At 39.6% G+C, this 25,460-nt stretch overlaps 1 protein-coding gene and 1 long non-coding RNA gene across 5 annotated transcripts in view; one reads left to right on the top strand and one right to left on the bottom strand.

Moving 5' to 3' along the window:
- The window catches only part of Entrep2 (endosomal transmembrane epsin interactor 2), a 430,735-nt gene that overhangs the window by 211,245 nt on the left and 194,030 nt on the right, over positions 1–25,460 (top strand). The gene's annotated exons all lie outside the window — the stretch shown is intronic.
- On the bottom strand, positions 1,046–23,731 carry LOC110350720 (uncharacterized). Its single transcript, XR_002397460.2, has 4 exons — positions 23,565–23,731; positions 23,213–23,472; positions 3,201–3,294; positions 1,046–2,187 (listed from the first exon to the last, which is right to left on the bottom strand). It is a non-coding gene; the product is annotated as an uncharacterized LOC110350720 (long non-coding RNA).

Genomic DNA, 25,460 nt, shown 5'->3' with positions numbered 1-25,460 from the left:
AGCATTTGGGGGCTCAGAGGTGGAATGTTATGGCTTAGATATAAAATGTCCCTCAGATGTCTCGTGTATTTGGAAGGTGATTGGATCGTGGAGGCACTACAGCCGACCTGCTATTAGGAGGTGGGGCCTGGTTGGAGGTAGGTCAATGGGGGCATGACCTGGAAGGGTGTGTTCTTATCTCTGACCCTTCTCTTTCTCTCTGCTTCCTGGCTGCCATGAGTTGAACACCCATTGCTCTCCCATGCCCTTCTGCTGTGCTGCTTCTGCTTCGGTGCCTACTGACTATGGCCTGAAACTGTGAGCCAAAATATGCCTCTCTCCCTTTATGTCACAGGTTTTGGTGGGTATGGTTTGTCAGCAATGGGAAAGTGGCTAGTGTTTTCCTTTCGTGGTGCTGAGGACTGAACCCAGGGCATGTTTGGCAAGTACTATACTACTGAGCTATACCACAAGCTCTAGATTTTCCTATTTCAGAAGAGTGGGGAGGACTCCCAGGCTCGGAAACAATAATCTAAGGGTTGAATCCAAAGCTCTCTGACTCCAAAATACTCCTTTTTCCACTTAAAACATTTCATGTAAGCATTATCTTTCTGCTCCATGGCTTTTCTCTTGTATATCATTTGAATTGTATTCCTTGATATCATCTTGTCCATTAGTATTTTCTTTCTCAGTTGGTGGCATTGCTCCCACCTGGCCTAGAAGTTGGGAATCACTCTCACACCCTCCTCCTACCTCCTTCATGTTCATTCACCATAAGTTCTCATTCTTACTACTTTCATATTTATCCAGTTGGCCCCCTCTCCCCTGTTCCTTGAGCAGCCTGTTTTAGCACAGACTCTTGTCTTCTCTCACAGTGGTTTCAAAAGCCTCCTTACAGATCTTTGTGCTAAGAGTTTGGTTCTTCTCAAATCCATTCTGTGTATTCACACACAAGGGTTAGTATCTGTTTTAGGCTGTTTTCTATTGCTATAATAAAACTCTTTTTTTTTTTGGTACCAGGGATCAAACTCAGGACCTTGCCCACTTGAGAGTAAGGCGCCGGAACCACTGAGCTAAATCCCTGGCCCTTATAATAAAACTCTTGATTCTGGGCACTTTATAAAGAAAAGAAGTTTATTTAGCTAACATTTGGGGGAACTAAAAGTACAAGATCAGTTGGACTCTCTGCTTGGCCGCTGGTGGTCCTCAGGACAGATGGTTCCCTGGCCACAGTACACGCAGCAGACTTCACATGAGGAGGCAGGAAGTCCGAGACCAGGGAGGAAGAATTCTTGTTCTTTTCATAACAACCCTGTCTTATGGGAACTAATTCCATGAGGCTAGCGTGAATTCCTTCTGAGGACACATTCCTGATGTTTTAATCACCTTTCACTAGGCTGAACTCTTAAAGGCCCACCACCTGTCATGCTGTTACACTGAGGATCGAGTTTTCAACACCTGGGGACACACTCCAGCCCAATCTGAACCATAGAATTATCTAAAATATAAAGGGCCTGTTACTCCTGTTCTTTAAGCCTTTCAGTGGTTCCCCAGGGCCTAAGAAGTAGAACTGAGATTTTTTGGGGTTAAGTATGAAGCCTTGTGGTGCTATAAAAGGAAGACTTAGAAAGGTAAGTACCTTGCCCAGGATTCTATAGCGGGAATAGATTGGCATTTTGATTTCAGTAATTATTTCATCACAGGCTCCTGTGTTCTCTCTACCCTAACAATGTGTTCCTATCTCCTTGGAAGTATGAGCTGAAGATCCTGCTCTGAGCATTCTAGTTCACTCTAGGGGGTACCTTGGCTTGTTAGCCCACTCTCCCCACAATGCCTGACACACTGAGTTGCCCTCTCTGCAGAGAGAATATCTGTCCTGTAGGGTGCTTTGAAAAAGCAGTTTGCGGCCACACAGCCATAGCAGACGCCTGCAGGGCTAGCTGGGGGGGGTGGTGGTGATGGTGCGAGAATGGATAGGATGGTCCTGCTGATGCTGGCAGCAGCTTCCCTCTGCAGGTCCCCTGCATGAGCCTCCCATACACAGGCTCTGTTCTGTCTTCTCTTTGCATCGCTCTGAACTCTGGGACAGACAGGGTGGATGAAGGGGAGTGCAGACTTCTGACCCAGAGCAAGCCATGTGCAGGAGGAAGACGGCTATTAGCAGAAAGCACAAGAGGGGCTGACCAGCACCCAGGGAAGGCGGGCACCCTGAGAGGGAGATGAAGGAAAAGGCTGGAAGATATTGACATGTAAATATATACATACAGGATGTGTATACATAATTATGTACAATATACTTTATACTATAGTTATGTGCAATTATATAATGCAGTTATATATTTATGTGCAGCATTATATAATTTACTATTTGTATTATATATATATTTATACCTTAGTATTCTGTATGCCCTTTCAGATGCTGAAAGTGAGAGAGCTATGTCCATAAAGACTGTATTTCCATACTACTGTGGTAGTCTTTTTATATGGGCCACTTGTTTTCTGTGATCTAAAGAATAGTCTCCCCTGCATTGAATGTATAGGGTTCTACACTGTGCTGGATACCAAATCTGGAATCAGATTATATACCTCTGATTCGACTGTTTTCAAAAGAGTCAATGAAATACCTTGTGCTGGCTTATGTATCAATAATGGAAAGTGCTTCACATCATTTCAGGTAGTATAATTGAACAAAACTTCAGTGAACTAGTCATGAGCTGTGTACAGGATTGTATGTAATCATCAATGCTATTGAGAGATGAATAACCATGAGATTGAAAACGTGTTTTGATTTTTAAAAAATAAATAGCAAATTGTCATTTATTTAGTACACAATTTTTAAAGCAATATAAATCTATTGTTAAAGAACTGGTCTGTAGGAATATGAGTATCATATAGATCTGGTAGTGTTTTTAGTATTGTTTGCATTTTATGTTATAATGTTTGAGGAATTTGGCTTTTTGGTTTACTTTTGTCACGAAATCTCATCAACCTAAGTAAGTGCGTACATCCGAGTTGAACTGGAGACACAGAGCCTCTTGCAGCCTACACCAGAAACCTCGGAGGCAGACTGTTCTGATCGTGGCTTTGGCCCTGGCCTCATCCACGTGGCTTTTGGTGACTAAGCACTACCAAATGGTGCCTTACCACCCCGGGGTCCCGTTACCCTCCCTGGATGGAGTTTGCTAGTAGCACAGAAATCCCCTCAGTAATTTCTGACTTACTGAGAGGAGTCACATAGAGCTCTTCATGGGGTGCTGGGACTCTTGTGGATTTATATCTTGCAGCTGTGATGGAAGATGTGTCCTCTCGATCTTCCTGGGATAGATGAGATCTTACATGGTAAATGTACTCTGACATTGTTCCAATCTCCCTAAGCCTTTAGATTCCTTTGTCTATAGGATACCAAGAAAGTCTGGCATTCCAACTTCACTTTCGTATAGACTACCTTTAGGAGTATGTTTCAGCTAACAAAACAAACTAGTGGTAGGCTGATATAAATAAATCTGGTCTAATTTGACTGGGTATTGCTCCTACCTTGGCCTAATACTTTTAACAGTGAGTCCTAAGGTCGCTCCAGCCTCCTTCTGGAAGAAGTTTCTAGAATGCAGCTCTGGTAGGGAGAACTGAGGCAGAGCCTGGCACACTTGCTCCATTTAGAAGGCTAAACTGAGAGTCTGGGAACCTGAGGTGGCTAAAGTTTGCAGAGCAGAGTCCCAGCGAAGAGTCATTCAGTAGAGAATTCTGGAGATCAGCAGAGAACCCCCTGTGAGTATTTAGTTGCTATTGATCAGTTCTTGCATGTGAAGAAAGTGAGACCAGGAAAGAACCATTTGAGAGAACTAAAGGGAAGAGTGCTGGGTGTAAAACCAGGGTTTCCCACCATGCAGACTGGAAGACCCACGATACCCTAGGACATTGAGTGGAGTGTTCACAAGGGTCCTGTCTCAGTACTGGGGAATAATTAGCCCCAGACTGAAAGCTGCCCAGCAAAGCTGTAGTCTCTCTAACAAATCTTAAAGGCAAAATCCAAAATAACCAGTTGGTTTCCTGATCATTTAACAGTGTCTCAGAACAAAGTACAAGAATATTCATAGGAATAAAAAAAAGTATACAGCACCAACTAGAAACATTCACAGTGTCTAGCACCCAATCAGAGATTCCTAGGAAGAAAATATGACCCCAAATCAGGAGAAAAGCAAACCCACTGAAATGATGCAAAACTGACACACGTATTAGACAAGGGCACACTTACCAGACAAGGACATTAAAAGTTATTATAATTGTATTCCATATGTTCCAGAAGTTAAGTGAACACATGAAGGTATACAAAAACCCAGTTGAAATTTTAGTGATGAAAACTACAATGTAAGAGAGGGAAAAATCCACTGGATGAGGCAGATTAGATAACAGAGAAGATAAGTGAACTCAAAGATATTGCATTTGAAATAATCCAAGATGAAGCACACAGAGAAAAAAATACTTTTAAAATATATGGATAGAACACTAGTGAGCTGTATGGAACAATTTGAAAAAGGCTAATATATGAGAGTAGGGGTGGACAGAAAAAAATCGAAGAAATAATTGATAAAATAATAATTTCAAAATTGAATAAAACCTATAATTCCATAGATACAAGAAGCTCAATGCATAAAAAGAACAAGAAACAAGAAAAATATACCAATGTATTGTGAGGTTCTTAACATTTGTACAAGAGAACTGTATGAAAAGCATAATACAGAGTTGAGGGAATAGAAATATACATTGTAAAATTATTAAACTATATATGAAGAAGTGTAATGTCACTTGAAGGTAAACTTGAATACATTAAAGATATGTCTGAGGTGTGATTGAAAAATATGGCGAATGTTTGTTTAAATAAAAGAAAGATAATTACAGTAAAAGACACACCGCCATTAATCCCCTTGACACACTGCCATTAATTCTCCCCCTTGACTTCCAACACACTTATCCCATTGTTCTCCTCACTTTCTGAAGCAGTTCTGGAAGTCCTCTTGCATGAGTGTCTTTATTTGCACTGTTATGGCTGCCTTGATGTCCTTGATTGATTCAAAACATTTACCTTTCATGGACATTGGGAAGAGCCAGAAGTTGCACAATTCCACAGCTGGTGAATAAGATGGATGAGGACACACTGTAATGTTTTTCTGGGCCTGCCTTTCTACTGGATGGCACTGGGCAGCAGCATTCGCTGTATATTTATCACAACTAGGAAAAATACTCATGAAATCAGACTTCCAGAACTGTTTCAGAAAGTGGCAAGAAGGATGGGATAAATGTGTTTAAAGTGAAGGGGAGTATTTTGAAGGGGATTATGCATCTTTCTCTGTAATAGATTTAAAAAATTTAAACATTCACCATCTATTTTGATCATACCCCATACTTGTAAACCCTAAGTAACCACCAAAACAGTTGATTAAGAAACCAACAATGGAGGTAAAATAAAGTTTAAAGATGCCTAATTAATCTAAAAGAATTCAGAAAAAAAAAAGGAAAAAGAGAACAAAGATAGATGTGACAGAAATAAACCAACTAGTAAGCTTTCATATCCTATTTGGATTTTTTTATGTGAATTGCATGTTAGCTTTGTCTGAAGATGGGTTTCATTTATTTGTGGGATTTCTTAGTATAGTAATACTTGTCTAGGTGACCAATTCAAATCTGTTGTCTTTTAATTTATAATGAAATGGGTTTTTCTTAATATAGGAGTGCTTTTTATTATGTAAAAGCTGAATTTAAAAATATGTGGCTTTTGAGGATTCTTTTTTACTTTAAAATATCTCCTCCTTCATGATTCTGAAATTGTTCTTCTGTGTATTTTAAAAACATTTATAGTTTTTCATTTCTGGAAAGATGTTGTGTATAAATTACATACCTAGATATCGTGCACCAGAGTGAATTGTATTTGTTCTAATTATTGTTCGATACTTTCAAGAAAAAATTTGCTGGGGAAATGTCTGCTGTTAGGTCTTTGATTATCCTTTCTTTCTCTGTTTTCTTTCTCTTTCTTGGACTCATAGTAGATGTGTAGTCTACATGTTAAATTAGTCCTGTAGGATTTAAAGCATTTTCTGTTTTGTGTGTTAAAAAGATGTTTCTAGTGTACCATTTTAGGGCCCTTTGATTTTTTATTATATATTTTGAGTTATTTTCTTAGTGGTTTCCCTGAGTATCACAATTAACATAATAACATGTAGTACTCTAGTGTATAGTAATACTAGCTTAATTACAATACTATAAAAAAATCCTTGTTTTTATATAGCTCCATCCTTTCTGCCTGCTTTATGTTGTTTTTGTGACAAATTACGTCTTTGTGTGTTGGAATCCCAATACACATTTATAATTATTGCTTTATGTAGTTGTCTTTTAAGTAATACAGGAAAAGAAAGAGCTACATTTTCTATACTATCCTTTATTATTTTTTGTAGGAGTGGTCTCATGAGACCTAATAATCTCTATTCTTATCTAGGAGTGTCTTAATTTTTCTTTCATTTTAAAAGGATAGTTTTGCTGGATAAGGAATTCTTGAGTGACAGTATTTTTCTTTCAAAACCTTGAATATGTCCTGTATCATCTGCTGTCTTGCATGGTTTATAAGAAACTATGTGCTAGACATACTAGAATCCCTTATATGTGAGAAGTAACTCTTGCTTTCTCTAGTCTTTTTGATTTTGACAGTTTGATTAAGACGTGTCTAGGTATGGATCTTTTTTTAGCTTAACCCACGTAGAGTTCAAGTTTGGATGTTTAGATTCATGTATTTCATCAAATTTGAGAAGTTTTTGGCCATAATTTCTTCAAATATTCTTTGTACCCTTTTCTCTCTTTCCTTTCCTTCTAATATTCCCCTTGCCTATATTTTGATAAACTTTACAGTGTCCAACATATCTCTTAAAATCTGTTTGGTTTTCATCATCCTCCATCCCTGAAGCCCAGTCTAAAACCTATTCTAGAGAATTCATCATTTGAATGACTATACTTTTCAACTCCATAATTTCTAGTTGGTTCTAGTTATTATTTCTTTTTATTGATATTCTCTGTTTTGTGAGACATCATTCTCATATTTTCATTTAGTTCATTAGACAAGATTTTCTTTAGATCCTTGAATGTATTTAAAATAGCTGATTTGAAATCTTTGTCTCCTACATCTGCCATCTGGCTTTCCTCAAAGATCATTTATATTGATTGCTTTTATTCTTCTGTATATGGGCCATACTTACTTGTATCTTTAGATGTCTTGTAGCTTTTTGATGAAAACTGAACATTTTCAATAATATATGATACTTCTGAAAATCAAATTACTCTCCTATCCATATTTGTTGTTGATGATGCTTATTGTAGATGTTGTTCTTTGTTTAGTGGCTTTTGGGAACTAATTCTGTAACATCTGTATTCTCCATCAGTGTGGCTACTGGATTGTCTGCTCAGTTTAGTGTCATCCAGGGATTGAACAGAGATTTCCTTAAATACTTGGAGTCTGTACCTCTCTGAGTGGGTCCATGTGTCTGCTAGGGCATGACATCAGCATTCTGCTACACAGTTGCAGTTGACAGATGGCCTTCACCTTTTATTTCTTGTTTATCTAGATCTAGAACCTCAAAGTCAGAGGTAAGAGTTTAGAGCTCTCTGAAGTCTTTCCTGAATATATGCCATGTAGCATTCTATTTTCACCAAGTGTTGGAGTTTTTCAAATGCCCTCTGGATGTCTTACTCCTCCGCTTTAAATTTTTTTTTTTCTATCTAGTGTTTTCTTTGCTGTAACTATTATCCACTTCTCAGACAGCTGCAAGGTGAAAACACTTGCCTATAAATGTATATGACAGTTGATCCCCAGGAAAGAGGCTTTTCACCCTGGGTAGGCTCCAGGTCAGGTCAAATACAAATAGCCTTGAAATGGTCTTCCAGGGAATCACCAAATACCACATCATGACAAATATTTGGGGAGGAGGCTCTGAGCGAGCTCTGTCTTTGTTCTCTTCTCTCAGGGGCCTTCCAGGCTGTACCAGGAATGTGAATTATTTTTCAAAGCTATTGGTGAGTTAAGAATAGAAAATGGGATTTGGGCAAGTAAAAAACACTACAAACCTCACTGTTTTAACTGAGATTCAGCTCTTTAACCTGAGCAAAAACCCTGGAAGTTGCTGTGAGCCTTTTGTTAATTTCCAGTGTTCTGAGCAAGTTGATTCTGATAATTTCTGGGTTTTCGTTCCTTTTCTGTGAGAGAACATTTTCAGAGGTCTTTACTTTGACATTTTTGCTGCTACCCTCCACCCCAGATTGCTTTTAATAGTCTTTAGCTAGCAGGTGATTTTAAAAAAGAAATCTATTGTGTGTATCATTTGACAGTGTATCTGGAAAGATCATTAATCTTATTTCATGGAGCTTCAAATCCTCTTGCTAGCCTAAAATAGAAATCGCCTGTTATTCAAAGTTATCATCTGAGAGGCATGGAATACAGTTTGCTACCGTTTTGTTTTACTGTAGTGGTTTTTGGTAAGGAGTTTTCTACTTTTCTGGCAGAGTATCACTGGGCTTCCCATAGTTCTCGTGTTTGATCCATGAAACATGGATAAGTCTCAGAAGCGAGTCACTAAATAAAAGCCAGATGAAATGACTACATTGATTGCATTTTTGTGAACTTCTAGTGATGTAGAACAGATAGGTGGGTTGGGGCTTGAGTAGAGGGAAGAGATTGACAGCAGAGGGCCACAGAGAAGCCTTTGGGGGCAATGGAACATTCCGTTTTGATTGTGTTATTTGCAGGACTAGATGTGTTTGTAAGGACTCATTGAGCTGTGTAGTTAAAACAGTTGGATTTTCTTTTTTTGTTAATTATACCTCAGTAAAGCTGATACGGATATCCCAGTTTACATAACATATTAAATTTAATGACATAAAACATTATTAACTGAAGCAACATAGGTTCTTAACCCAGTAGGCGATCACAGATGTCATCTAACCACTCATGTCAGTGGCTCTTAAATTTTGATGTGCCTCAAAGCCTTGGCAATGCTTGTTTCAGAATGCAAGCTAGACCTCACCACACCCCTGACTCAGGGGGCTGTAGGGTACACGGTGCTGAGACCCTGGCTCCTGAGCCTTTATTAGATAGCACTATCAAAGGGACTTCAGTTTGTGAAGGTGTGGAAAATAAAAAGTTCAGTGTGTTTTGCTTGTGAAAATATTAATGACACTGGTGCTACATTCATTTTTTTGTCCTACCGATTTCTGTAGGAGGAAGATAAATCACAGTAGCCTTCACAAATATTAAAGGCTGTATTTTGTATAGTTGTTGGAGATCACAGTCCCCAAGTAGTGAGGTAGATAGCCTCATTCTTCACTAGGGTAAATAAACTGGTACTTCCTAACAGTGGAGCATTATTCAATACTAAAAAGAAATGAGCCATGAAAAAATGGGAGGAAACTTTAATGCATATTGCTAAGTGAAAGACACTAGCCTGAAAGACTTCACATTGTATAATTTCAACTGTATGGTTTTCTGAAAAAGCCAAAAGTATGGACATAGTTAAAAGAACAGTGATTGCAGGGGAAGGGAATAAATAAACAGAGCACAGAGGGTTTTTAAGGCAGTGAAACTACTCTGTATGACACTACAGTGGCGGATACATTTCGTTGCATATTTGTCCAAATTCATAGAATGTACAACACCAAGAGAAGATCCTAATATAAACCACAGACGTCAGGTGATAATGATGTATCAACGTAGGCTCATTAGTTGTGACAAATGTACCATTGTGACGGGAGATGTTGGGAGTAGGTGGACGTGGGCATGTCAGGAGAGAGGGGGGAAGATGAGAAATTGATACTTCTGCTCAGTTTTTCTGTGAACCTAAAACTACTCTAAAAACTAAAATCTATTTTGAACAATCATCAAATTTTTTTAAAAAAGTTTAATACACAACAACAAAGTGAGGGTGCATGTAGTTTTTTTTTTTTGAAATAACTAACAATAGGTCAAGGTATGACCAGTCTGTATCTCCTATGCCAGTTATGTTTCATAGCTTGTACTGTTTTCCGAACCATGCACCTGAGTTCTGCACTTGAGGCAAGGAAAAGCTCTTATGATGAAACAGTTTTATAGCAAGAGAGTTGAATGTAAAGAAATCACAGTGAAGAAATCTTGTCACCTTGATTTCACTTCTGTAATAGGAAGCATGGATGTGATACTGTCTTTGTGCTGAGCCCCTTCCAAGTATTGGCTCCACTTTGCCCTCATAGCACCCCACTAAGGCACTTCTGCTATCACCACACCCCAGGTAGAAGCTGACACCAGAGTGTGTGGTGATCAAAGACAGCGTAGGCAGCCAGCACAGGCAGACTGGCTCATAGTCATTGTCCTACCTGAGACCTTTAAATGTAACTTGAAAACCTCATTCCTTAGCTTAAGTATACCTAAGTATAATTCAGTCTCTTTTGCAGCCCAGCCTCAGACTTAACTACAACACACATCAGACTAAACAACATATAGTACATTTAGGTCCAAAATTTTATGTAGTTTTTTTAAAATTAGAAGCTACTAAATAAAGGAAAGTAGATCTTTTTGCTTCCATATTTATTCCCTCATGAAATAAGGTTTCCCTAGTTTTGTATTGATTCCAGTAGGTATGTGGGCAGTTCCTAAGTGCAGGGCTGCATTCGGTCCCTGAAGAACCCACGTTGTGGCCCAGAAAGCCCTCTTTGCTCTCCGGCTGTCCTGGACACCGCTCAGAATATTTCCAGCCCTTTGGAGCTTAATTCACTGGAACCATCCTGGAGTGGTAATAATGGGTGTCTAGGTATTTGTCCTGGGTTTAGAAAAAAACAACCCTATATATTTATGCTTAAGTGACTGATTCTTATAGTATCAATTTTACTGGAAACATAGACAACTGAGAAGAAAAGTAATTTAATTGTCTTTCCATTCAGCTTGGATTCTGTTGTTTTTGTTTTTCTCAGCAGTATTTAATGAAACACAAACACCAAGGAATGGGAAGCAGATGATAAATGGACGTCAGCCTGGATTAGTACTTTTTTAATGTCTCTTTATTGCCATGCTGATCAGTTTTCAGTGTAAGAAAGCTTAAAATCTTATGCTGCATATATTAACTTCTTTTCAAAAATGTCTTTGAATTTTTGTACTAACAGAAATTTTCCTGCTGTGCCCATCAGAAACTCAGTTCTAGTCTTACTATAAAGTTGTATGTTTGGCCATACTCTGTGGGGAAAAATTATGAAACACTTTAACCTTTAATATGAGTTATAGAAAGCCTGTAGGGTTTTCTTTCCAAGCCATCAATTGAGCTCAAATGTAACTTTAATAAGCTATTTAAAAATATAGATGAGTGAAAGGTTAATATATTTAATGTAAATATATTTGGAGTCATTATTTATTCAGAAAATTCATTATAAATCCACTTTGGGGGTTTCTTATGGTCAAGTTCAGGACTTCTTTTTAAGAGAGTATATTTTGCTTTGTCACATTAAAGATGAAGCCTTCACTGGTTAAGTGTGGAAGAGAGGGAAATAAGTGGTACATACATTTATTTGTGCAGGTCCTAAAAGCAGAATTTTCTTTGCTAAAAAGGCAGTATAAGTATCTAAAACTCTAATCTTGTTTATGAAATAGACTAATATGCACCCTTTAAATTAGTATCAATATTAAATGTCATTAGGGAAAGCAAGTCTAATCAGAAAACTGACAATGCACCAAACCAATTAAAATATTTCATAAGGAAACCACACAAGACCAAGTGAAATTTAAAAATCCCATTGATAAAATATTCATTTTTGTTAGAACATGACCGTGATTCATATTTGCTCAAATCACATTACTTCAAAGTATAAATACTTGTATTTTGATCCATTAGGCAAGTTTTTCATTAGAAATGTACCAAAACTTAACTTTTGGAGAGAGATGATGAGCTTGGATAGGAAAATTAAAAACAAGGTAGACAAAGACACCTAATAAGTAATTATGTGTCATAAGGAATTAAACGCAGCATCTTGAATTCACTAGGACACAATTGCAGTAGGGTTTTCCCTAATTGTTGCTTTTGACTGGCTGTAGGAAAGCTTCTCAGAAAAACTAAATTATTCCCTGGCCCCTCAATTGGAAAATGTTAGTCTCTCCTCATAGAAACAGAGATGGAGAGGGTGATGGGGTGCATCAGAACAGCACTGAGGAGGTCAGACCACCTTTGGGAGCTCAGGATACCCACGTGTGGCTCTAGATGGCATCCTAGACTCTCTGGAGGTATCAGTCCGCACCGCATGAGTGCTTTTCTGTAGCTGGTTGGCCACTTGTATGTAGCCAGACCCCAAGACACTGATGCGTCTCTTGATTACAATAAATCACTTAGTATCCTCTGTTGTGGGCATCAACAAAGTCTGAAGATGTTTCGGGAAGAGAAGAGTTTACCCAGTTGCTGCTAAAGGAAGCTTCATCGCGTTTCCGTGTGCTTCAGCTATGACTGTGGAGAGGGTGATGCTAAGCGCATGGTTCTTCATCATGCCTGGTGTGTACTTACTGCTTGTTCTGTCTGCACAGGTAAAGGGCACAGCACTCAGTGTCCTCAGAATTGCTAGGTGATAAGGCCCACAGTCTCTTGGGCCACAGTCATCCTCTGCCTAACTGTAATTCACTGTGTAAGGTACAGAGCAGAGCCATGTGCTGAGACAGAAACGAAGAAGGGTGAGTTATGGGTCTGCCTTCCAAAAGTTTAAGTCCCAGATAAGGAAATTATTTGAATTGAGAAAATAAAAATAGCCATATGTTAGTCACTGTAACAAAATACCTATGATAATTTCTAAGGAGGAATGGTACATTTCGGTTTACATTTCAAAGGATTCAGTGTATGTATGGTCACTTGGGCCTGTGGTGAGGCAACACCTCATAGCCGTGAGTGCCTGTTGGACAAATCTTCTTACCTCATAGCAATTGGGAAGCAAAGAGAGAGGAAGCAGAGGGGCCAGGATCCCAATAGCTCCTTCAAGGGCATGCCCTCAATGACTTAACTTCCTTCCACTAGGCCCTACCCCTTAATGGTTTGACTACTTCCCAATAGCCCCACGGGCCACACAGACCAAGCCTTCAGTTCACAGGTCTTTGGGGTACACTTATGCAAAACATAGCAAGTCATAAAATTAAAATAGCAATATAGTCATGGCTCAGTATCTGTGGAGGATTGGTTCCAGGAGCCACAGATAACAAAATCCATGGATATTCAAGTCTTATATAAAAATACTGTAATATTTGCATATAACTTACCCAAATTTCTCCTGTACACTTTCAATCATTTCTAGATTACTTACAATATATAATGCTATATAAATGCTTCTTCTACTGTGTTGTTTAGGGAATAGTGACCATGGTGATGTCTGTTCAAGTAGATGCAGATTTTTCTTCTGAATGTTTCTGATACAAAGTTTGGAATACACTGTATTGGAAGTTTCAATACAAAGTTGTTGAATCTGTTGAAGCAGAACCCATGAATTTGAAAGGCTGACTGCATAAGATAATGGGAATAAATTTCCGTAAGTTAGAACTTAATGAATTATGTATATTATTTTTGATTAGATGGTCACCTAGAGCTTACTGATGCTTTTTGTACATAGTACAGCCAACAGCAGCTGTCCAAGAGAAAGATTCACTGCTATGAGTGAAGAATATGGCCCTTTCAAAGGAGTTGGTTACGTAACTGGCCATGATTCCAGCAGTAGCAACTGTTAAAGTTTGGAGAGAGAAGTGTTAGCTTGTCTGATTTCCAAGGGCGTGCAGTTTTCACTGTGTCCTGATGGTTCCATTGGTGCTGAAGTGAGAGAAGATTGGCTCTCACTGAATTTACACTGAGAACAGGATTCAACCTTAATATTGGATGAGTGTCAGTGGGCAGCTGGATTAGGGAGAGAACCTTTGCAAGCCAGCAGGGTAACACAAACAAAACTCAGGGAGCAGGAAAAGCTCAAGATGCAAGGGTCCAGGGGTATGTCCAGAAACTTTTTGGACAAAGGACAGCAGTGGTAGAACCACACACTTATTCTTGAATTTTCTCCCCAGCTTCATTCACAGTTGTCCCTGGCCTGTGCTGGAGCATTTCTGACCAGGAGATGGCCTCCGATGGCCCAGCCTGTCCATGGAATAGCTTCTCAGAAGTGCTTTCTGGACATTCTCCAGTGAAAGGCTTCCTGAACCAAAGAGCCACGGGGACTCTTTTTGTCTCCATACTGAAAAATCATCTGATTCTTATGGTCTGCAGAACAGAGAGCCAGCTGTTGGGGCGAGAGGATCCACTGTCTCTTGGTCCAAGTGGTTTAAACAGAGTGTTCTTTGTGCCACCCCTAGCCGAGCACTGAGGAACAAGAGCCCTCAGCTGACACTGGGAAGTGCAGTGACCAGTGGCATACTTTGCTGTGTTGGCAGTTTCATTCATTGTGTTATTAATAATTCCTGAAAATCTTCTAGCCACTTGTTTTTAAAGATATGTCAAAATTTACAAGGAATGTTAAAGGAAATGGGGAATCTTTTGTTCAGTCTATTCTTGGCAAGAATTGTCAGATGTCCACCTTAGAAATTCCAGCCTGCCCTAAAATGCTTCCTTTCCTAATGGACTTCCTTTTCCCTAGGGTCTTTGTGGTCTCATAATAGAAGAAAGTCATTAAGGAAAAAATCTAATATGCTGAGGCAGCTCTAGTATAAGAAAAGAAATAGATGGAGTGCCACTACATCCAAAATGCATATTATTTCAGAAAGAAGGCAATTACTGTTATAAAGATACAGCATTAGAAAAATTATTACAGCTGTGAAGTGTGTGATATGCCTGTCTGTGGCACAGTTAATTTTAAAAGTATCACCAGGCATACAAATTATAGGAATAAAATGCTGAACCAGACTAATTGAAAGTGAATTTAATATGCAGTTCTAAAGAGCTGTCTCAACTTAGCCAGCTCTAAAAAAAATTCTACCTTATAAGCTGTTAGTTATCAGACTTTCTTTCAAATGTCCAACTTCTTTTAATGAGGAATATCACTCAAGGCCCTTATCTCTGATCCCTGAATAATTTTATGCTAGACAGTAGGTAGTGATGATAGTGAAACATTTATATCCTACACTGGTTTTTATGCGTACCAGATCAAATTGCTGTAAGTTTCAGTGTTTTATCAATATACCAGAACTCTGACTCTGAATGAGAGGAAGACTTAAATTTGTTTTGCCATTTAGTTTGTATAGTTCAGCAGTTGTTAGAAAAATTGACTGAAATTGACAACTTTACATAGTCAATATTGTTTAATAGCTAATAGAAGTTTTTAAAAGCAGTTACACTGATCATCTGCAGAGTGACTTTTGGAAAATGAAAGAAAGTGTCTGTCCTATATATGTAGTATCATTACCAATACACAGGTCTTTACAGTTTTATCTTCAAGAATGTCTTGGCTATTCTTGGCTCTTTGTTCTTCTGTGGAGATTTTAGGATTAACTCATCAGATTCCATGCTAAATCCCTTGTTGAGATTCTTACTAGAATTGCATTATATCTAAGTAATTTTAGCGAGTGTGGTAGCGAGCTTTGTGTTACTATAATAAATACTGAGATAAGCAATTTATAAAGAGAAAAGTTTTATTTTAGTATACTGTATTGGTTACCTTTTCATTATTATTCCCAAATACCTGCCACACACAACTTAAAGGAGAAGAAGTTTGTTCTGGCTCATGGTTTCAGAGGTATCAGTCCATGATTAGCTAAATTCATGGCTGAAACATCATGGCAGAAGGGCATGTTGAAGGAAAGCCACTCAACTCATGGCATCCAAGAAGGAGAGCATGGGAAGAGCCAGAGAGGAAGGACCAGGGACCAGATATAGTCCCCAAGGTCATGCTCCCATGGCCAAACCAGCCACACCCAGAAGTGTGTTTTATTAATCTCCTAGGTATCTCTCAATCCAATCAAGTTAACACTCAAGATTACCCATGGCATTTGCATTTTTAGAGGTTCCATTGCATGATTGGTTGTCCTCTTTGCTTTGGGTGAGGCAGCATATCATGTTGGAGCACATGGCTGAGGAAAAACCAGTCAACTCATGTCTGGGAAGTCTTTGAGGGCGCAGCCCAGTGGCCTAAAGACCTCCCACAAGTCCTCCAAGCCAAGGACCAAGCCTTTAACACACCGACTTTTCGGGGATACTTATCTGAACTATAGCAGGGAGAATTAACATCTTTATGACACTGAATGGTCCTGATCATGAAGTATTATTCTTTTCATTTCTTTAGGCCTTTTTAAAAAGTGTTTCTATTGAGTTGTTATTTTCTCTGGAGAGTACTTGCATGTCTTTTGATGCACTTGTTGAAATAGTACTTTTTTTTTTTTTTAGCTTCTGTGTCAATGATACCTTTTAAAAAATACATCTCACCTCTTCCTTCCTGGGTTGTCTTTTGATTTTTCTAAAGTATCCTCAGTCCTACATTTATAAAATTACTGAAACCAAAGATAAACATCTTCTCATTCTTACATAGAACACGATGCACTTGTTTTAAGTAGAGAGTTCAGTGATTTTTAAACAAAAGTAGGCACCCAGGTAGCCAGCATCCCTATTTTTATAGTCATCATCACTATGGAAATAGAATGCATTTATTAGCTAAGTCCTGCGGCCAGGAAATTAACTTAAAAGTCTCCCATGGAAAATAAATATGTTCACATTTTTTTCTATGCACCAAACCCCCTTCTTTCGTTTTATAGAGAGCCTCAGTTTATAAAGTCATCTTTTGTGGGGACCTCCTATAGCTTGCTGCTTTTCTCTCTCACCAGTTGCTTTGTGTCTGCCTTCAGCTCTTTTTTATTCTGAGTTTTTGTTCATCTCTTTAGGATGGGTCTGTGCATAACATGCATTTCCCACCGTGTATGAACAAAGGCGGCCATCTGTTACTTGCAGCATAAGAGCAATTTGGTTAGATTTGGAATTCTTGAGCAATCATTTTTTCTGGCATTAGTAATTTGAGGAAAGTTCTGGGGCCAATGTGAGTTTCATTCCATAATGAGAACAGAATGACTTGTTCTGAGTTCTTCTCTGGAAACATGTATTATTTATTTAAATCTCTTATTTGTCATCCTCCAAGTTGGAGAGGTTTTTTTTCCTCACTTTTTATTTGCCTCTCTCTGTCCTTTTTTTGGTATTCTTATGAGTGCTTCTCAAGTTTATTTTCATCAGTGTTTTTAAAACTATTTTTTAAAGCAATAGTATTCTTAAAAACTCACATTATTGCCCAGAGCCACAGTTTATAAAAAGACAGAGAGGTTCTAGTACTCTCTCTTGGGAATGCCTGGGGCTGTGCAGACTCTGCATCCTTCAGGACTCTAAGGGGCACAGATGACACATTCAGATGAAGTAAAGGAGAGTTTAATGAGGAGGCTCTTTACAAAGGTAGAGGCAGAACTTTGGGGAACCAACTGGAGGGGTGAGGTTCTCAGGGCTAGGAAAAGGCTGAGAGCTGTTAAGCTGAAGGGCAGAGGGAGAAGGTGATACTGGAGCCCAGGATGATAACTGAGTTGAAAAGAAAGGACCATCAGAGACGTGTGGCCTTTGATGGCAGAATGCAGGTGCTGCCCTGGGTTGCAACAAAGAGGGAAGAAATACTCTTCTCCCACACCCTCTCCCCTCTCCACTCCAGGCTCCCCTGAATGCCTTCCAAGACTGAGCCCCATGGAAAACATGGGTGCTCAGTTCTACCAAAATCAGTCTCCAGAAAGCAGTAAAGTATGTATCATGGATCTGGAGAGCAGATAGAAAGATCTAGCAAAATAGGGGGAGGCTTTTAAATATTGCTCTGCAACAAATATTATTTTAACTTTGTCTGGCCCGCTCCTTACTATTTCCAGAGCAGATTTTAACTGGGTCTCTTTTTCTGTTTTTATGAAGTTTTTCTGGGTGTGTTTCCTTCTGGATACTAGCTATTCTCATCTCTTCCTTTTCTCTCTTTGCAGTCTGCTTGTGTTTCATAGAAGCGATGTCTTTGACCTTTGGGAAACTCTTAGAAATTTTCTAAGAATCTTTTTTATAGTTTCATCAAAATATCTATTTTAAAGTTAGATAGTCCCCTCCTCCGGTGTTTTAAAACATATCCCCTTTCTTTTATGATAAAAAGGTGTTAATCTGTGTGTGTTTGTGTGTATGTATATATGTGTCTTTTATCCATTCTTGAAAGGAGGGCATATTAGTCATGCTCTTCAGAGAAATAGGACCAGAGAGAGAGAGGAAGAGAGACAGAGAGAGAGAGAGAGAAAGAGAGAGAGAGAGAGAGAGGGAGAGAGAGAGAGAAAACCAAGCACGTGGGCATGACAGCGAGAGCTGGAGATTTATGCGTGGGAATTCGCTTACCAGGTTATGGAAGCCATTACATCCCACAACATGCCATCTCTAAGCTGGAGACCCAGGAAAGCTGGTGGTGTAATTCAGTCTGAGTCTGAAGGCCTGAAAACCTGGGGTAGGGAGTGAGGGATGGCGAACACTGGTATAATCCTGGAGTCTGAAGGCCCTAGACCCAGAAACTCAGATGTCCAAATACAGAGAAAATGTGCTCTTCCTCTGTCTTTTTATTCTATTCTGTTCCTAAATGGATTGGATGATGCCCACCCATGTTGGATCTCTTTTACTCCCTCCAAAAATATCTTCCACATCACTTGGAGAAATAATGTTCAACCCACTGTCTGGGTATCTCTTAGTTCAGTCAAGTTGACTCATAAAATTAACCATTCCATTAGGTGATCTTTCCTTAGTGGGAAGCAGTACAATGTGCTTCCCAGAATGGACTTCACATCTTACTCATTTTATGGCTTTCAGCACGTTTCTGAACCTTTCTCTATGCCTAACTCTCCTCACTGATAACATCAGGATCATGAGTTCCTATGTTGAGTGAGCAACTCCATGCCCGTGTGGTTCAGTTTATCCACTTGTACAGTAGGGCGTGACAGAACCAACCTCATAGCTGGTGCCAGGGTTAGAACACACCGAGGCATATAGTTACCAGTGACTAGAAGGGGCCACTGGGACTTACATCGCACAGGTTGTTGCAATGACTAAATGAAGTTCAGCATCTGAAAGGCATAGTGCAGAGGCTTGTACACAAGAAGCACTGTTTGTTAGCCTACTGTGTACACCAGTACTTACACACACACACGCACGCACGCAGTCATGGCAGACTTAGATATTTATATGAATGCATACTCATTCATTTATATACCTGCATATACACACATATTCACATCTACTTACTTATGAACTCACTGACCTATACACACATATTCCTAACCAACAGCCTGTCCAAGCAGGACCCTCAGGAGTCCCCATCATTCTCATGCAGAAATGCAGACTTCGCGTCCATCCTGTGGGGCTGTTCGTGACCTTTCTAGCTCTTTGGTGTGCAGTACTTAGTCCCAGCTGTTTTTGAAGTACATGCACTTTCAAATGCATCAATCCATGCAAGATCAAAGAGAGAATCTTTTTCAGTCACCTAGGACTTGTACAATTAGGAGAATACATTATTTATATGTTTTTAACATTTTTAGAAAATGCTGCTGCGTGACATTTTTTAAAGTACCATTGCTATCCCAGGTTTTATTTCCTATGAAAGGAAGTATTTCAGTGGGCATTTTATTCCAGATATTCATATGCTGTCGTGAATATGTTCTAATGTAAGTGTCATCTGCATGCAAATTCTAAGTCACTTTACACAGAGCAAAATTTATGTGGGTTTAACCTGATAGAAACAGAGCTGAAATTTGAATATTTAAGTATCTTGATAAGTGGAATCTGAAAAGCTGTCAAAAGATGAGATAATAAACAAATGAGCCAAATGGTTGGACCAGAGGGACAAGAGGAAAAATACCGAAGAAATCTCCAAAGGGAAGTTAATAAGCAAAGAGAAAGAAAATAATGTGACAAATGAGATGCTAGCAGCTACCCCCAGAAGAGTACCAGTGTGGCTGGTGAATGCTGACAGGCAGCCACGTGTCAGAATGAGTGGCAGCCCAGGGTGGAAGAGGAATGCAGAAGGACCAGCTCATAAATGACACAGTGATGAGTGAGTTAGTAAATCTATCAGATAATAAGTGAGCTGGTGATACACACTGGACAGATAACGGAGGAGAGGTTACACAGAAAAGTCAGCCAAGACCATGAGGGAAAGGGAAAGTCTGCGTTCCCGAGACCAAAGCATTTAAAGTAAGTTATCCTAGGCAGGAGAAACTGTCTAACTAATCACAGTATCCAGTTTTGGCACCTTTCAAAAAACGTAACAAAACTTCTGTTGCAGTTAAAAACTGAGCCTATGCAGTATTCTCCTGGTCTGATTTGCACTGTGTGCTTATCACGACTTGCCCTCTCTTACCTTCTCGTCCCTGAGTTTCCATCTGTAAAATAGATTGTAACACTGCCTTCCATCCTTTCCTGTGGGCTTATTTGAGGATTAAATTCCACGTGAAATACTCAAAACTTTTACCCAGCACATAATAAGTAACTAAGAATGATAGCCAAGTTGCTGTTGATATTGTTAATCATATCATTCTTACGACTTCTAATTTTTCATTTGTTTCCTTGATGGAATGTGAATGTGTATCTCACACATCCTCAGTGCCTAATTCAGCAGATGACTCACCCTTAAGATGCTCACATCTGTGGAATGAATGAAATACTGATGAACTCTCTTATCTCTTACTGAATATTCATAAATATCACAAACTTTTCGGGGAGCTCCCAGGGCTTTTTGTTTTGTTTTATTTTCAGTTTTCAGAGTTCGTTTTCAACCCAACAACAAAGATAAACTTAAATGCCTGTTAATCAAAGTAATGTGTAAATCCACAAAAAGAATAATTTAAGAATAAAAGTAAAGAAATTAAAATTCAAGGAAACTTAGGGGTAATAAAAATTTCTTTGAAGAGTTATAAATACATCAATTATTATTATTATTATTATTATTTTTATAAAATAGACAAGAAACATGAATAATAGAGAAATGGAAAAGGAATATAACAATATAAAAAAAGATTTTAGAAAGTGATAATTAGCAATCTCATGCCAATATATTTGAAATGGTAAGTTTTCAAAAGTAATATAAAGACTCGAAATTAACAGAAGAAATAGACCTAAACAGAGCCATAACTACTAATGAATTAGGATCTATAATCTTCTCTTTCTTTGGCAAACATCAGATTTAGGTAGTTTTACAGGTAATTTTACCAAACCTTTAAGAAATAGTTAATAGAAATGCTATATAATTTATAACCTAATCGGTAGTGTCTTTTGTAGTGTGGGATCCTGAAAGCAGAGATAGCTCTGATCAGGGACATGTTGGTTTTCAGTGTCTGCAGAAAATAGAAAACTATTTGTTTTGATTTATTAGGAGTAAGTGTGCTGTCTCCGCCCCTACATTCCTCACCCTACCCTGAATTCATTGTGTTATCACTGAGTTTTTCATGTTGTAGGAGGCCAGAACAGTGCCTCCTTTCTATTTCTGGCAGATTGGGGATGTTTATAATTTGTGTTATCAGCTATATTGTTAGTTTATGCTCTGATTTGACAGTATGCCATGTAAATAAGTCTCCTGCATGAAATCCAAAAAGCCAAGATTCATTTATTCATGATTGGTGCCAGTTTGTATGCAGTATGGCTTATACACTTTCCTGATTAAAAGCCTGTGTTTATTTCAATAGATATATTAACAACCTGACTTAAATAGATATTCTAATTTTACTTCATTTAATATAGGTATATGTGTTAAGATTTTGCTTTTCAGTGGATCGTGTGGGAAGGAGGACACATATCTCCTGGAGAGCAGATTTTGCAGGGTAGAGGTGTCACTGGCTAGCAGGGTCCTTGATTTAGTGATAATTTACAGAAAAAAAGCTTTGATTAGAAAGTAAGGAAGTGAAGATAGGAAAAAGCATGCATGAATTTACAGAAAAAAAGGTTTAATTGGAATGTAAGGAAGAGAAGATAAGAAAGGACTCTACTTGAGGAGGTAGAGGGGACTCACTGATACAGGGGTTCTGACTGGCACCCCACAAATACAGGAAGCCAGTGTAAGGGTTAGCTGAGGTGGGCCAGGTTCCCATTGATTATTATCTGCCCTGGCTTCATAGCTCAGGTTGAATACTTGTGACTCGAAGGGCAAATTGGGTTTCCACGGAGAGAACCCTGTAACTAACGGGGCACCTTGGTTCCCATAGAGAAGTCTTTATGATGCCTGAAGCACTTGCAGGCATGTGAGGCTGTGCTGAGTCCAAGTTGACCATAGGCTTAAGGCAGTGATGGTGAACCTTTTAGACTGAGTGCCCAAATTGTAACCCAATACCCCTTATTTAACGCAAAGCGCTACCCCTGCCCCTGTGTGTGGTGTTATACATTGCTTGGCCGTTGGGGTGATGCTGGGGTGACTTGGCTCACATGCCGACAGAGGGCTCTGCCTGTGTACCTGCTGCAGCAGGAGTGCCGTGGGTTCACCACCACTGGTTTGGGGTGATGGAGACTTTGGGCGTAGATGTTGTTAGTCTCAGAGGCAATGTGATAGGCCAGGTAGGTTTGGGATGAAAAGACACGCCCTAAATGAATAACATGCCTGTGTGCAGAACTGAGAAGGATTGACCCAGAGTTTCACAAAATGAAAGTCACACTTTCATCTCCTTTTGGTTACCCATTGGGCATTTGTAGGCCCAGGTGAAAAGTCAAGGTTTTTAGCAAAAAACACTTTGAAGTCCCTGAGTGCCTTAGGAGAAAACCTAAATCATGCTTTCGATGAGTAACAGGCCTAACAAGCCCAAGAGTTTAATTGTTCTTTGTCCCTGTGGTGGTCTCTGGCTTTGTCACAACTGTGTTGGAGGGAGGAGCAGTGCTCACGTGTGGGGGCCTGGTGAGCTTCCTGGAAGGTTTAGGGAAGCAGTTTCTGCCATATACAGAGCAGCCATGGCCTGTCGGTCACTGTGCAGGAGGTTGAGCTGTCCAGTCTGCTGTGCTTGGTCACATCCAATTTGATTTTCCGTTAATTGCAACCATATATTATAAGAGATCTGAGAGGAAGCCCTCAAATTTGATCTAAGATACTGAGTGGTCTTGTGGGCCAATGCTAAGTTCTTTAATCAGGATTCAGAGGCTAGATCACAGTTACATGAAAAGAAAAAATGCTGAGTGTTAAACTTTCATCTATACCTTCTACCTTATAAGAGGCATGCCCTTACCTGGTGCTGAACCTGAAATGTATGGCCTCACTCATGTGATGGCATGTGGCTGACAGCATTCTTCTGTGAGTTCCTGTGTGAATTCTCCTTGTATGAATTCTTCTCTATGACCTTGGGCAGTTTTCCTTGTGAGGCTGGATTTTATCAAGGTTATGTGAAGTCCTGGGCCACATTACGGAAGCCACACAACCCTATTATCACTGAGTTACTTTTGTGAGCGATGGAGATTGTTCTAAAACTCATTCCAAATCCGGTTACTCCTGTATGGGAAGTTGTAAAGATTCATTACACCTTCAGGCCAAAAGCCAAACCTGGTCAGATCTTCGACCATCATCACCACGAATACACCCACCAGCTCATCCTCCTGGCCCCTCTGGCCCACGCAGCTATCCTCACGCTCCTCCTCACTGTTCCCAGAATCCAGAACCTTCTTCCCCAAAGAGCTGAGGCACCACCCCCTTCATCTTCATGTTTCTGCTCAAACATCCACATTTCAACCAAGCCAACCCCATTCAAAACTGTCTCCTCCCCTGCTTCAGTTTACCCCCACTTACAGCCTGTCTTTCTCAGCTTTACTGTCATGGGCTACTTATGAAGTGAATCAAGTTTTATTTTGGTTCAGGGATTCTGGAGGTTGAAGTCCAAGATTGGGCAGCCCACTGATGAGACCTCTGGAGACTGAAGCAGCCAAGGCAGGATCCTGTGTTGAAGTGAGTGCTGCCTCCTCCAGTCTGGAGGATTTGACAGAGGGACACATTCTCAGAGACCCAAGGACCTCCCACCAGGCCCCACCTCTTAAAGATCACAGCTTTTCCCAATAGCGCCCCCTGGGGACCAAGCCTTCAACACATGGATCTTTGGCTGATGGGTACCCAAACCCTAGCACCACCTTTTAACACCCAGTATGACTCTTGCCCTTTCATTCTTTGAGGTTTACTCAGTGGTTTTATTCACCATTCACCGCCTGGACTGAGAACAGTGCCTGGTTCCATGAAGATACATTCACATATTTTGGGGCTAAATACATAAATTCAAAAACTTAAGATTTGCTATTCAAACCCAAGTGTAAGATTAAACATTTATCTCCTATCAGTTTCTTCTTGCTTGGTACAGCTTGCCAACCTCTTTGACCCTGATTCAATAATCTAACCAAGTTCCTCATCCCAGATTGTACCTCATGTAAATGTGTGCTAACATTTTGTGCTTTCCCAAAACATTATGACAGGGAACGGGAAGTTTGGGCTTCTGATAGGTTTCTCTCATCAAGTCTCTGTGCTGTAAGAGAGAAATTCAAAATCTAATGGGTCTTTGCCATTCAGATAAGAGCGTCTACACTCCCATGATCCTCCCAGTAGAAGAAGAGCAGCTGCCACTGATGTTCATGAACCAGCCTTGGCCCCAGTGAACCCCTGCAGGTGTGACCTGCTTTACATGAGTGCTTGGGTCTTGTTAGGGTTTACTAAAGTGTCCCCCAAAATCTCCTGTGTTTGGAAGGTGACTGGATGTAGGGGCGCTGTACCCCTCAGTGGACTCATCTGTTGATAAGTCCAGGCGCTCATTTTGCTGTTAGGAGCCTGGGTAGAAGTGGACCACTGGCCGTGTGAGCTAGAAAGGTGTGTTCTGGTCCCTGGCTCCTCCCTACTCTCAGCTTCCTTGCTGCCACATGGCGAGCACCCTTCCTCCACGATGCCTTCTGCCCTATGGTTTCTGCCTTGGAGCCAGCTGCTGCAAACTGAGTCCTTTAAAAACTGTGAGCCAAAGTAAACCTTTCCTCCATTAAGTTGTGGATGTGGAGTATTTTGTCTCTATGATGAAAGTGACTAATGCACTTGTCTTTAGCCCTTGTCTTTTTTTTTTTGCATTAATTTATTCCATCTTCTTCTAGCACTTTCCTTCCTGTATTATTTTTAAGGTAAAAATTATTTCATGTGACGGAACTGTTTTATGATCCGTTTTAAGGTGAAGACCTAAATTTCCTTGTGTGTACATATGTAAAATATAATGGCTCTATATAGAAAAAAAGTGGAAAGTAATGAAAGCTTAAAAAGTGAGGAACCATATACTGTACATGACTAATCATAAATCATGATAGTTTGACTCACAATTTTTCAGCTTTATCATGGAGTGAAAGTGATGCACATTTAGTAGAAGCCACACTGAATTTTAACCTTTTCCTGGGTGACCTATGTGAAATAAGATCATCTTTCATGATGCTGGGCAGGAGCTGGGAGCCACTACTCTTGGTCAG

The sequence above is a fragment of the Heterocephalus glaber genome, unplaced genomic scaffold (genome assembly GCF_053883595.1).
Source record: "Heterocephalus glaber isolate CG9 unplaced genomic scaffold, H.glaber_assembly_v1.0 deba00001531, whole genome shotgun sequence".
NCBI lineage: Eukaryota > Metazoa > Chordata > Mammalia > Rodentia > Bathyergidae > Heterocephalus > Heterocephalus glaber.
The sequence above is the reverse complement of the archived record's forward strand: the minus strand, read 5'-3'. Positions and strand labels throughout refer to the sequence as shown.